This window comes from Thermobia domestica, chromosome 15, assembly GCF_964235325.1.
Source record: "Thermobia domestica chromosome 15, izTheDome1.hap1.1, whole genome shotgun sequence".
Lineage (NCBI taxonomy): Eukaryota > Metazoa > Arthropoda > Insecta > Zygentoma > Lepismatidae > Thermobia > Thermobia domestica.
The window spans coordinates 74,757,454-74,770,483 of record NC_137468.1 but is presented as its reverse complement, the minus strand read 5'-3'; positions in this window follow the sequence as shown (position 1 = coordinate 74,770,483).

The window sequence follows — 13,030 nt, the reverse complement described above, 5'->3', positions numbered from 1 at the left end:
CATTCAGTACATTTTGCTCGTTTTACGAAACTTATATGGTTCTTGCTAGTTTCAACCAAATATCCTTCCGTAAAACATACGAATATGTGATTGATTTCTGTACCTTTTTTAATGTTTCTATGTTAATCTTAACCTTCCTAGACTCGGATTTGAATACCGTAATATTTGTCAGTATAATATATATTTTGTACAAGGAGCTACAAGCCTGTTACAGAATGTCCTTGATGTCTTGGTCATTGCCCTCTCAGTAAGGTATGCACCTAAAACCATGGGCAGCAAGAGTCGTATGCACCTTGTAGGAACATGGACAGCGATTAGGAGGAGCAAGAGGGGGCAGTTGCCCCTCTTTTTTGAAGTGACTCCAATGTATATAGTTTCATTTGGAAATGTAAAGTTTTTGTATGTATTGCTGGTTCATAGAAAAAAATAATGCCATGTAGTATTCGTCGTTGCGTGAGTACGTATTGGTTATTTGTCTTTCCGTGGACTTAAGAAAGCTACAGGAATTGCATTTTAATTGCACTTCAAAGCAATTAATATTGCAATTTCGTATTTCTTTAAATGTCGTACCATATGCTTGTAGTAGAGTAATTCGGAGGGAAGTGAACATAGTAAGCATGAAAGTGAAAAAAATCTTATACAGAAATGGTAGCACGGCTGATTGACAACTATACATTAATAGGACAGACCTTCTGCATTCTGAAAATACAAGTATGGTTCATATCGTGTCTGAAGTAACGTGCACAGAAAGAAATGAATCACACAAGGGAAATTATTCACTTCACCCCACATGTGGGGGTGAATTGAATATACATATGGTGAAGTAGTGAGAAGAAGTGACCTGGATACAACGTAAATAAGATATAAACTGCTAAATAATGAGTATACAGCTAACGAAGAACACCTACATGATGTAAAGGTACATAAGCTAGTGTTGTAGAAATGCTTAAGAAGCAAATACGCATACCAATCCGATATCGTATCCAAAGTACCTTCTCGGAAGCATTGAGTTGTTTGACCATACAAGGAGCACAATATTGAGTTCCCAACAGGTCTTGAACCCAGATTTCTTCTATATGAGATTGTGGTTTGGAGGACAAACAAGAAATAGATCTAATTAGTGCAGTAAATGAAGCTCAAATTTTAATGAAGAAAGGAACAAATTAGTAACAAGCTGAAACTTTGTACAGATGTTGGGAATGATGTTCTAAACAACATACTAAAAGTTCTCTGGTCCCACGTGACCGTCGCCGCCATATTGAAAAATGGCCGCTGGAAGTGTCAAATGAACAATACCCAGATAAAAATCGTCATATCTTCGCTATGGTTTAACATAAAGAGATAAACTTAATGTCGTTTTATAGAACATAGATTACACAATATTTTTATACAGAAACAATTTTTCATAAAACTCATACTTTTAGAAATATTTAGCTCTAAATTCTAAAATTCCAAAAACTACCGTTAAACTGATTTAAAATTTTATTGAACTTAGGACATAATTATTAACAAGTTAAAATTTGACATGGACGTCTATAAAGATTATTTAAATGACATAATAAAATCCCGCAACTTCTTCGTTCGCCATATTGAAAAATGTAAAAATGTCCGAAGTAATTGAAAGAATGTTTTTAAGTGAAATTTAAAATCTAGACCGGGCTAAATATTTGAGAAACTGTAAATTCAGTCGATCCGAAGTAAATTGGGATCAATGTTAGTGGGAGGGGGAAACATTATGACGTGTTTAAGGTGGTCGTCTGCCATCTTGGTGACCGCCATCTTGGATTCAACTTTTTATTTTAAATGGTAACATGGTCGTGTGGCATATTAAATAACATCCTCGTTCGAAGAGAAACCCAACGGTAAAGTTATTTTTCCAAACACTGCAACGGTTTTGAAGTCGTGAATAGATTTATTATATGTTATGTGAAATGTGTTGTATGAAGTTTCGAATTGAAAGATAAAGGTAACATCTCACATTACGTATTCTTTAATAACCAGGAAAAGAGAGAGCTAACACACATAAGACAAATACGATCACATGGCATGTTCAACATGCCCACCGTTCTGTTCTATGCACATCCTTAACTGTGCGACCCAGTGCTTGTGCACTCTGCGAATCATAGGCCTAGTTGGTGATATTTGTTCACAGGCCGTAATGATTCTCCTTTTCAGGTAGTCAATGTCATTAATTTTACACTGATAGACAATAGCTTTAAGGTGTCCCCCAAAGATAGAAATCCTATGGATTTAGGTCGGTGGACCTTGCTGGTTACTCAACTGGTTCATGCCGACCTATTCAGCAACCGGGAAAACGTTCATCGAGCCATCTATTACATTACGACCATAATGCAGCGGTGCCCGATCTTGTTGTCAATATGGATGAAATCAATCTTCCTCGTTCAATAAAGGTGGCATAACAGTGTGTTCAATCATATTTCCATATTGTTCAGCATCCAAGGTCCCACCAATGAAAACAGGTCCAATAAGTTTTTCGCCCCATATTCCACACCGCACCATTACCTTACCTGCATCTTTGATGCACCTATCCAATTAAGATTTGCATAGTCCAGTACCGGACATTTTGGTTGTTAATCTCACCTGTTACATAGAAATTTGCCTCAGCACTAAAAACAATGTTATGGGAAACACTAGTTCACGAGCTATCTGGGCCACCGCCTACGCTCAAAACTCCATTGGTCTATCAGAATCATCCTCTAACTGTTTTTGTTTCAACAGTAATTTTTAAGGGTGCCACTTTTCCCTTTTTAATATTCTTTGAACACTTTTGATAGTAACATTATGTTCACTTGTTAGACGTCGCACACTCTTCGTTGGACTTTTCACCAATACACCCAACACAGCTACTGATGTGTCTGGATCAGTTGCATTTCATGATCTTGGTAAATCATCAATATTTCTCGTTGCCCTGAATTTGCGGATTAGTTTTCGTATAGTACTGTCTGTCACCGGCTCGCGATTAGGATATTGCTTTTCGAAGACGGCTTCTATTATTGCTGAACTACTCCTCCAACCTAAAGGATAATTTCACTCATCCCCGGGAAAAGAAGGATAAGTCAAAAAATGTGATTTTACAGGAGAGCCTTTTTTACCTTTTTAAGGTGTTTTGCTGGTAAAATGAAGCTGAAATCAGTAATTATAATTACTTTTAAACATAATATTATATTTAATACAGAAAATAAATTACAATTATTATTTATTAGCATTTTAATTGACTTCCCTCTTTTTGATCACTTTAAATCTGACTTATCCTCTTTTGCTCACTCGTAAATTTTACTTATCTTATTATTTCTGACAAATTTGACTTAACTCTTTGTGATCATTATTTTTGTCATTTATTAATACAGGAAATGAAACAAAATAGTTATTATTTACTAATTTTATTGAAATCTAGTTAAAGAGTTGCTACCTAGGTACAGTAAAAAGGTTATGACTTCAAGTATCATGGTGACGTATGTAGTATGCAACTAAATATTCATAGCTGTACATCGTACAGAACTGTACCAATCACTAAACACAAGAATAAAACACTTGCTGACTGCTAGTCCTCATCACTGAGGCCTGTTATTATTGAAACACAATATGAGTTGCTACAATAATAAGGATATGACATCAAATATCATGACCAGTGGCGTATTTAGGATTTTGTTTCGGGAGGATATGCAGAACACATATTTTTTTCTTTAGGGTGCCGACAAATTTTAATGAAATAATGCATATAACAAATTTATTTCGGGGGGCTTGAGCCCGATAGCCATCCCCTAAATAATGTTACATCACTGATCGTGACGAATACGAAACTAAATATTTACATCTTGAAAGCAATGAAAGAGTTGCATCAGTAGCTAAAGATTAGACATTAAAACTCTTGACAAGAGCTAGGCCTCATCGCTTGAAGATGAGTGTGGATCACAACCTTCAACGTGAGAATCTGTTTGTAAATTTTGATAAAAATTGTGAAATATAGGATCATATAAATGGTAGCAGGAAGAGAAGATCATTCATTTTCTTTTCCGCAATTGGGTTGGGTACCTCATAACAATTCTTAATTTGAAGATACCCACCTAGTGTGATTGCATACAAAGTGTCTCCGTTCCTCGTTCTTTTTGCGGACTACTCCTGAATCCTTTAAAATTGCAGAAAAATCAAGAGAGTCTTTCTTTTCCACTTCAACCACCGTAAAAAAAAACTTCTTAACAGGTGCAGTCTGCACGAGCTGATACCAGTCCCTTGGGTGAAAAATTTGATAATGTTTCTTTTTCTGTTTTCTTTCAATCACTGAATGATCATAATCGAATTCTAAAATGAGTGTCCTGATATCATAAATTTATGATCTACGGATTCCAAATGTTGGATGTTTTGTAGTGCACTGGATAATGTAGCATTATGTAGTTCCTAACGTAGGATCACTAACATAGTGTAATTCCTAATTTCACCACCTCATGTATCACTCTAAAATGTTACATGCTTCACATCAGGAGACAGGTTACATAAATGCTTGGAAATGCATGATGATATTTCATTTGCGCCTCTTGCAGCAATACCTTCATGCCATATGCAGCAAGTAACTTCTTTGGTATTGAAATCAAAAGTAGTTAAATTATAAGTAAATAGCTGTCTTTTCTAAAATGAAACATTTCTTTGCAAATTTGTTGTCGGAAGATACTGCTACAAATCCAATATAAATACTTTCATTGACGTATCACTTTCTGCCACTTCTTTATCAAACCTTTTTGCCTCTTACGCCTTATCTGCTTCATCTTTATGCTGAGTAAATTCTTCTTCCAAGGCTTTGTGATCCTTCCTATCTTCCTTCAACACTTCCAGTTTCATGTCAAACATGTCAACTTGTGACATATATCACACTTTGGCTTTTTAAACGATAAATTTACGGAATGAAAAATTGCTTCATAATCAGTTTTGCTTATTGGATGTACTGCAAATTCATAATATGGTCTGTACAATGTACTGATTGTTAAATGACGAGGTAGAAATATCTTTTGTCTATGTGATGGGAAGGACATAAGACATAATGTGATTTCTGGCCTTTTCCTTATCCTTATCAGATAGTTTATTTCCTGGGGATGATTTCCCTTTCATATCTGTTCCTGTTGTGGAAGAAAGAGAACCCTGTTTCTTGGCGAGCACTACTTCAATGAAAGAATTAATCTCTCCAAGAACTTTAAGAAAACAACCTTTCCACAAAACAGTATTTCTCCCATGCACATTCAAAGTATAAGAGTAAGTGAGTAATCTGTACTTACGTCTTCTTCCACCTATGTAAGTAGCTTTTTCTCTTGTTCTGATCAGGCTGGACACATAAGCTATCCTTTTGTCATGGTCATCCAATGCCCAGCATTCTTCAAATACTTTCTGGCTTTCGTCGTCTGTTATTTTATCTTTACACTTCATTCTACATTGTGCTAAGGAGCAGTTTTGTATTCCTTGCCAATATTTCAAAGAACTTCACGTTAATTTCTGAGGGCACTGCTATGTCATTTGATAGTATATTTTGGTAATGAGGTTTTCGTAACATCACTGAATGAATCTTTCTCAGATGCCTCTTTTCGTAGTATAGATGGCTCTTAAATGCCAGTATATTCGAGATATGATTCCAAGATAACATTTTCAGTGCTTTCTTCATCATTGTTTGGGGTATCAGATCTGAACTCTGAAATTAAGTGGTTAAATAAGGCACCAGAGTCAGTATTATTAAATTATAATAAATTATTTAAAACTATAAAATTATTTAAATACAAATTTGAAAACAGAGAAAAAATTACATATTCAAGCATCACGTAAAAGTAAGTAATTTTATGTTTCACATGATAGTGGTATTCTTTTGAAAAATTGACAAATTTAACCTGAAAAATAAAAATTTTAATGATAATTTTACTAACTATACAAGTAACTGACTTGGCCGGTACTTTTTGGAGCTTTTATTTTATTAAGAATAACGTGCCACGAGCCTACGTAGGAATTTGAAAAGAGACAACTACGTGTCCAAGCTTTAACTAAACCTTGTTAATTTTTTGTATCAGATCTTAGTGGTTCCCTTCAGGAAATGACTTCAGAAAATAAATCTTTATGAAAAATATACACATAATTGCAGCAAGATGCCTCTCCGACTGCAACTCATTGTACTGCGCAGAACAACTGTCAATATCCAATTCAGTGATTCCAGAAATTTTCACTGCTTCATTTCCAACAGGAATCAGTTCAGAGAACTCTGCATCCTCTGTACTAACAGAAGTGCCAGGGTTAACTTCCTTACATATTCTTTTGGACAGAATCTCAGAATCATCTTTTTCCAACATTTCCAGGATTCTATGAGCTCGCGAAGACATTGTTCCTTTATCACGTAACAAACATCTAAACAATATTCTTGATTGCAGACGATTTGTACAGAATGTACACTTTCCTGTACTTTTTCCTCAATAGGAAATATATTTTTGTTGGCAACACTGTATTCGTTATTGAAACCTGAGTCATTAAGATTTTCACTGTTGGAATGTTGGCAAACTTTGCAGGCAAAGTAGCCTTAGAACACAAATAATATTCACTACATAGTCGGTAAAGAACTTAACCGATTTTTCACATTGAAAGCGGCCATATACTTACTGTGCTAAACAAGATAAATGTATTTAACTGATTTTTCCCAAAGCAAACTGATACCTTCAGACTTAGCTGGTTAATGACTTAACGGTTTTCGCACCTAATCTTATGAGCTAGTGTCTTGGGAATTATCTCACAAGGAACCCTAGGTATCTATCAGAGCCCGATTTTCATGAAACTTTGCATATAGAGAGAGTACCTCGGGAAACTCGCACAGCCAAAATTGTAGCTGCAGAGTCCAAGACGTTGGGACACTAGGGCCCGAGAAAGATCAAAAGTGGAACTTCAGTACATTAAGGACATGGTGAGAAAATGCACATTTTTCTTTAAAACAAATCATTGTAACGACACGAAATGAGCATACATGGATACGAGATGGTCGATATGATCTGTTAAAAGTTATAAAAAGAATATCCACCATCTTGAAAGAGGCCATGTTGGAAACTGATGCGATTGGTGCAAATGAGAAGAGGGTCACCCGATGCATTAATTTGAACGTAAATAGCCACAAAAACCTGTTGGTGAAGTCTGTTGTGGGATTATATTATTTCTGTGCTTCTGGTAGAGTGGTTTATGTACAAGATAAGCAAAGTGTATCCTCTGACACTCGAGCAGATTGAGGGTATGGAGCGCTATAGGTGGACTGATATGACGTTCTGACTTCTGCTCGGATTAATTTAAGTCTAATAAAAAGTTACAAGTTAATGTCAACCATGATATTATTATAAAGATTGAACCCATCATATCAGCACATCCACACCAATTACATGTTGACTCTGACACAAATGATGTAGTGCTAAAATTATATTTCGCTCGGTTTTCTAGTTCCACTGATCCCACTCATAGCGCTCCATAATCTGCATCTGCTCGAGTGTCATAAGATACACTTTGCTCATCTTGTACATAAACCACTCTACTAGAAGCACAGGAATAATGTAATCCCATAACAGACTTCACCAACAGGTTTTTGTGGCTATTTACGTTCAAATTAATGCATCGGGTGACCCTCTTCTCATTTGCACCAATCGCACCAGTTTCCAACATGGCCTCTTTCAAGATGGTGGATATTCTTTTTATAACTTTTAACAGATCATATCGACCATCTCGTATCCATGTATGCTCATTTCGTGTCGTTACAACGATTAGTTTTAAAGAAAAACGTGCATTTTCTCACCATGTCCTTAATGTACTGAGGTTCCACTTTTGATCTTTCTCGGGCCCTAGTGTCCCAACGTCTTGGACTCTGCAGCTACAATTTTGGCTGTGCGAGTTTCCCGATACAGTAAGTTCTCTATATACAAAATTTCATGAAAATCGGGCTCTGATAGATACCTAGGGTTCCTTGTCAGAATATGCAGAATGGAAAACTGAACATTTTGATACCAAAATCTCGTTTTCGAAAAAAGTTGTCTTTCGAAAAAAGTCGTGTTTTTTCCCGGGGATGAGTGATTTCGATTCTTTTCTCTTGAGTTAGCATCCTGTCCTACTTACAAGAAAAAAGTAAAGGGACAGTAGATTCGCGTCTATACAATGTTCCACACATAGCAAAATTTAACTCTAAATGATAACATAATCTATCCTAAATCCATTCACAACTTCGAAACCGTTGCAGATTAAAAAAAAAAAAAAATACTGTAGGATTTCTCGGTATTATGATGATACAAATGTTAATTAGATAGATGCATCAAAGATGCAAGGTGCAGGTAAGGAAATGGTGTGGTGTGGAACAGTGGCGGCTAATGTTAGCGTTGCAGCGTTGCGCAACGACCAAAGTATTTCAAGAAAAAAATATTATCAATAGCAGTAAAGAACAGAAAAGATACTTTTTAATGCTTGCATATATACACTTTAAATAACATATTTTTTACTTCTGTAACTGTCTGTTCCGTTAATCCGTTTTAAAAAGCGAAAAATAATCCGTCACAGAGTCTCTAATTTACATTATGTTGCAGCGAGCATGCAACGACCAGATTCCTTCAGCGCGGCAATTGGAGCAAATGTTAAGTCTCCTTTCACCTATCTCAGAAGTTAAAGGGACTGGTCGTTGCAGTGCTTCTGCAACACAGCACGGTTTCCAGTGAACGAGAAGGTTTTTCACGCTAAATAAGATTTCTGAATTTTCTTTCACTAGCAATTAACAAATGGAATTTGTTTTTATGCATTCATATTTTTAAATTACGGGACCATACTGAAGCAAATCAATATAATGACAATTAAAAAAAGTGATTGCAGAATTACAAAATAAGAAAAAAAATATCTAGCAAAGGAGAAAACAAATGAGAGTAGACCCGCATTTACAAGTTAATTCTTAGCTTATATTGATAATGAAGGCTTCTTCTACAGTAATTTGTGAATCAAATATTAATAAGTTCGTATGTAGAATCGCTCCCCTCCCTCCCCCCTGTGGATAGTATTTTAGTATAAACATATTTCTTTTATAAAATAAGTATATTTTATACTCTTGATCATTTCCACATAAAAATGTATGATGGGGGAACGCCACATTGAATTTGGGACTAGTTAGCAATGCTCAGGGGCGTAGCCACGAGGGGGTCCACCGGGTCCGGACCTCCCAAAACTTTCGAAACTTGACTAACATTTGTAGACTTTCTTAATAAACTATACTTTTTTAACACAGAAACGATTGATGTATGCTAAATATTTTATTTTACGCCTCATCATGTACTCTTCTTTTCTTATAAAAATAATCGTTCTATCATTTTTTTAAAAAAATATAGGTGACAGTAAGAATTACTTATCGTCTTTTCGAGTGCAGTATAAGATAGATTCCATATTATGTAGACGTATTGGACCTCCCTCAAATCCTTTGTATCCCTCCCACTTAACATTTCTGGGTGTAGAACTAGCAGTGCTGTTTGTTTTGACGTACTTTGATTTTTTTTGGCTTCTGTTACATGCTGATCTGGCGAGTTTCGAGGTTTCCTTTTCAGAACATATCACATTGGTAAGCATTGTTTCGTCTCATGTGGAAGTATATTGTGTTCATCGTGCATTGCGTAACAAGCAAGACGGATGATTTGGAATGTAGCTTTTTCTTTTACGCATATGTGTGTGTGTTGATGTATGAATATGTGACATTCGGAATTCATATACCAGTACCTATTTTGTATCAGCTGTTTTGGTTTTTAATTAGTAGGTTTAATTTTATTGTATGTACTTTAATTCTGTAAATAATCTACAAATTCTGAATGAATTGTATACCATGACTTCTGTAAATAACTTACAAAAAACACTGACCAGCTTTCAACTGAGGAAAAATTTGCAATTAAGGCTTAGACAAAACAAGCAAAGGGCAATTCAGGAGGGTGTTCGAAAAAATATCCAGTTTAAATTTACAGGATATCTTATGCAGTAGTGTTGTTTGCACCAGATACATTTTCTCAATTTATTTTAAATTTTCTTGGATAAACTGTGAATAAAGTGTGTTCAATGTACATTTTTTTATAACACTAATCTCTGCTACGAACTCTCTTCAGTCAACGCTGAAGAGGAATTCGGATCACTGTCAAGGACTGAGTTTGCTAGAATGAATCGTTTGCAATAATCTAGAAAAAATATTTAGTAAATATACAAAGCTTTGACATTAACAGTACCTATGGCGTCACCAAAAGACGGAAAGTTTTTTTTTCCACATGAGAAAGAATTGACACTTTCAAGGAATTGAATGTCCCAAGAAAGGTTATCACCATTGGTTATGCTTTCCATCGAAAAAGACCTGACAATAAGAATACCAGAGTTCAACCAGCATGTATTAGATTTGCTCCAATCAAAGAGAGGAGAATGAACTTACTAATTAATTAATTAATCGGATAAAATGTTCGCATTTTTATTTTTTAAAAACAGAATTTTATTTAATTTAACATGTCACATAGCATTTGCATCTAAATTTATGCTAATTAGTCAATGAGTCCACTTTATATCTTCTGTCTCTTATCGTTCGTACTGCAACACCCGAAACCACAATCCACCGCCCGCCACTGGTGTGGAACATGGGGCGAGAAACTTATTGGACCTGTTTTCATTGATGGCACCTTAGGGATGGGTACGAGTCGAGCTAAAACTCGACTCGACTCGAACCTCGAAGCGAATTTGAGTCGAGTCAAAGGTAATTTTCTCGAGTCGAGTTCCGAGCCGAGTCACTGTTTTGAGGTCGAGTTTCCAGTCGAGTCGAGTTTGAAAAATGACTCGCTCGTTTAGCTCGTTTTAACTCGTTTTGAAATCGTTACCTGATTAAACTGGAAAGCGAAAGCTATGAAAAACGTACTCAGTAATATGGAATATTTTTAGTGTGGCTCACGAGGTGAGACACTGCTCGCATCTCGCCCCGTCTCGATCACTGGCGTCTCTGGCATATAAAATTGGGGGGGGGAGGAATCAAAGAAATTGATTTAAATGGTACTATCTAGCAGGCTGTAGCTAGCCCAAAAATGTAGGGAGGGGGGCAATACAACCATATTATAGTTCATCACCATATTATAGTTGATTTACAAGTCTACCGTGAAACTTTTAGGGGGCAGCAAAAATTTAGGGGTGCCGGGCCCCCTAGACCCCCTGGATACGGGCCTGCTACCTGGTCGAACCTGTTTATTAACCTCGAGTACATTTTTTACCTTTCTGCTTACCTTCACGGATCCCCTGAGGTATATCAAGAACTATGTTATAATTGTTTCACAGCCTGAATATTAAAAATTCGAAATAAATATTATAATTTATATGTTATTCTATCGTTAGTAAATGATTAAATTAGAATAAAATATTGAATATTTTGTACTTCAAAATATTGGGGGGACGTGTCTCCCTCGTTCCCCCGCCAGAGACTCCCGCGCTCTCGATTAACAAGACGACACTGAATTTTTATCTCAAATGTCGTGAACACTAACAAGTATATACTGTAGTTCTCAGCACCAAGGCTGAGACCTGCACGGTCAAAGTTTTGAGCGGAAGCAGAAGCCCAACCCGTGTATTGATGTTAACTGGCTCGGCTCGGTTCAACTGAGCGAACAGCTTGAGCCGGCTTGGTTGAGATGAGGCACCAACTCGACTCAGGTGAGCCATCGTCTCGAGGCGGCTCGGTTGGAGTGAGCCATCAGCTCGGTTTGTTTCGGCTCGTGTCGGTTTGGGTGGGTGAGCTGTTGGCTCAGCTCGGCTCGAGCCGTTGAAAAACCTAAACCCGTACCAAGCAGTTTTGAACATGTGTGACCGGCGCCCTCTAACATTTAATGATATTTGGTTAGAACCCGGATACTTGCTCCTCCGGAGCTTAAACCCAGAACCTCGTGCACGATGTCCATGCCTCCTAGACTTCACGACTACCGAGGTCAGCAGTCAACTAATTTTTAGTATTCAGATACAAACCACCTATCTTTCATGTTTATACACGGTGTTCTTGTTATATTAATAATAATAATAATAATAATAATAATAATAATAATAATAATAATAATAATAATAATAATAATAATAATAATAATAATAATAATAATAATAATGTTATAGTAGTCGTAGTATCATTGATAATAATTATATTGTCTATGTAGGGTACTTGAAGAAAGTACTTGAAACTACATACAGCATTTGGGTCGTTTTGGCTCGACTCGACTCGAAACTCGAGTCAAATTCGAGTCGAGTTGGAGGAAATTTTTCGAGCCGAGTTCTCGAGTCGAGCTCAAAGATGTCTGATTCGAATCGAGTCGAGTTTCAATGAAAACTCGCTCGAACTCGCTCGTGCCCTTCCCTATGGAACCTATTGGACCTGCTTTCATTGATGGGACCTTGGATGCTGCACAATATGGAGATATGATTGAAAACACTGTTATGCCACTTTTGTTGAACGAGGAAGGTTGATTTCATCAAATTGGCAACTAGATCGTGCACCGCCGCATTATGGTCGCAATGTAGGTCTAATCGATGGCTCAATGAACATTTTTTCAGTTGCTAGATAGGTTGGCATGGACCAGCTGAGTGGCCAGCAAGGTTCACCGACCTAACTCCGTTGGATTTCTATCTTTGGGGACACTTTAAAGCTATTGTCTACTACTGTAAAATTAATGACATTGGCTACCTGAAAAGGTGAATCATACAGAAGCCCAACCCGTGTATTGATGTTAACTTGCTCAGCTCGGTTCAACTGAGCGAACAGCTTGAGCCGGCTTGGTTGAGATGAGGCACCAACTCAGCTCAGGTGAACCATCGTCTCGAGCCGGCTCGGTTGGGGTGAGCCATCAGCTTGGTTTGTTTCGGCTCGTGTCGGTTTGGGTGGGTGAGCTATTGGCTCGACTCGATAGGGAATGAGCTGTGTGCCGAGCCGCTCGAGCCGTTGAAAACCCTAAACCCGTACCAAGCAGTTTTGAACATGTGTGACCGGCGCCCTCTA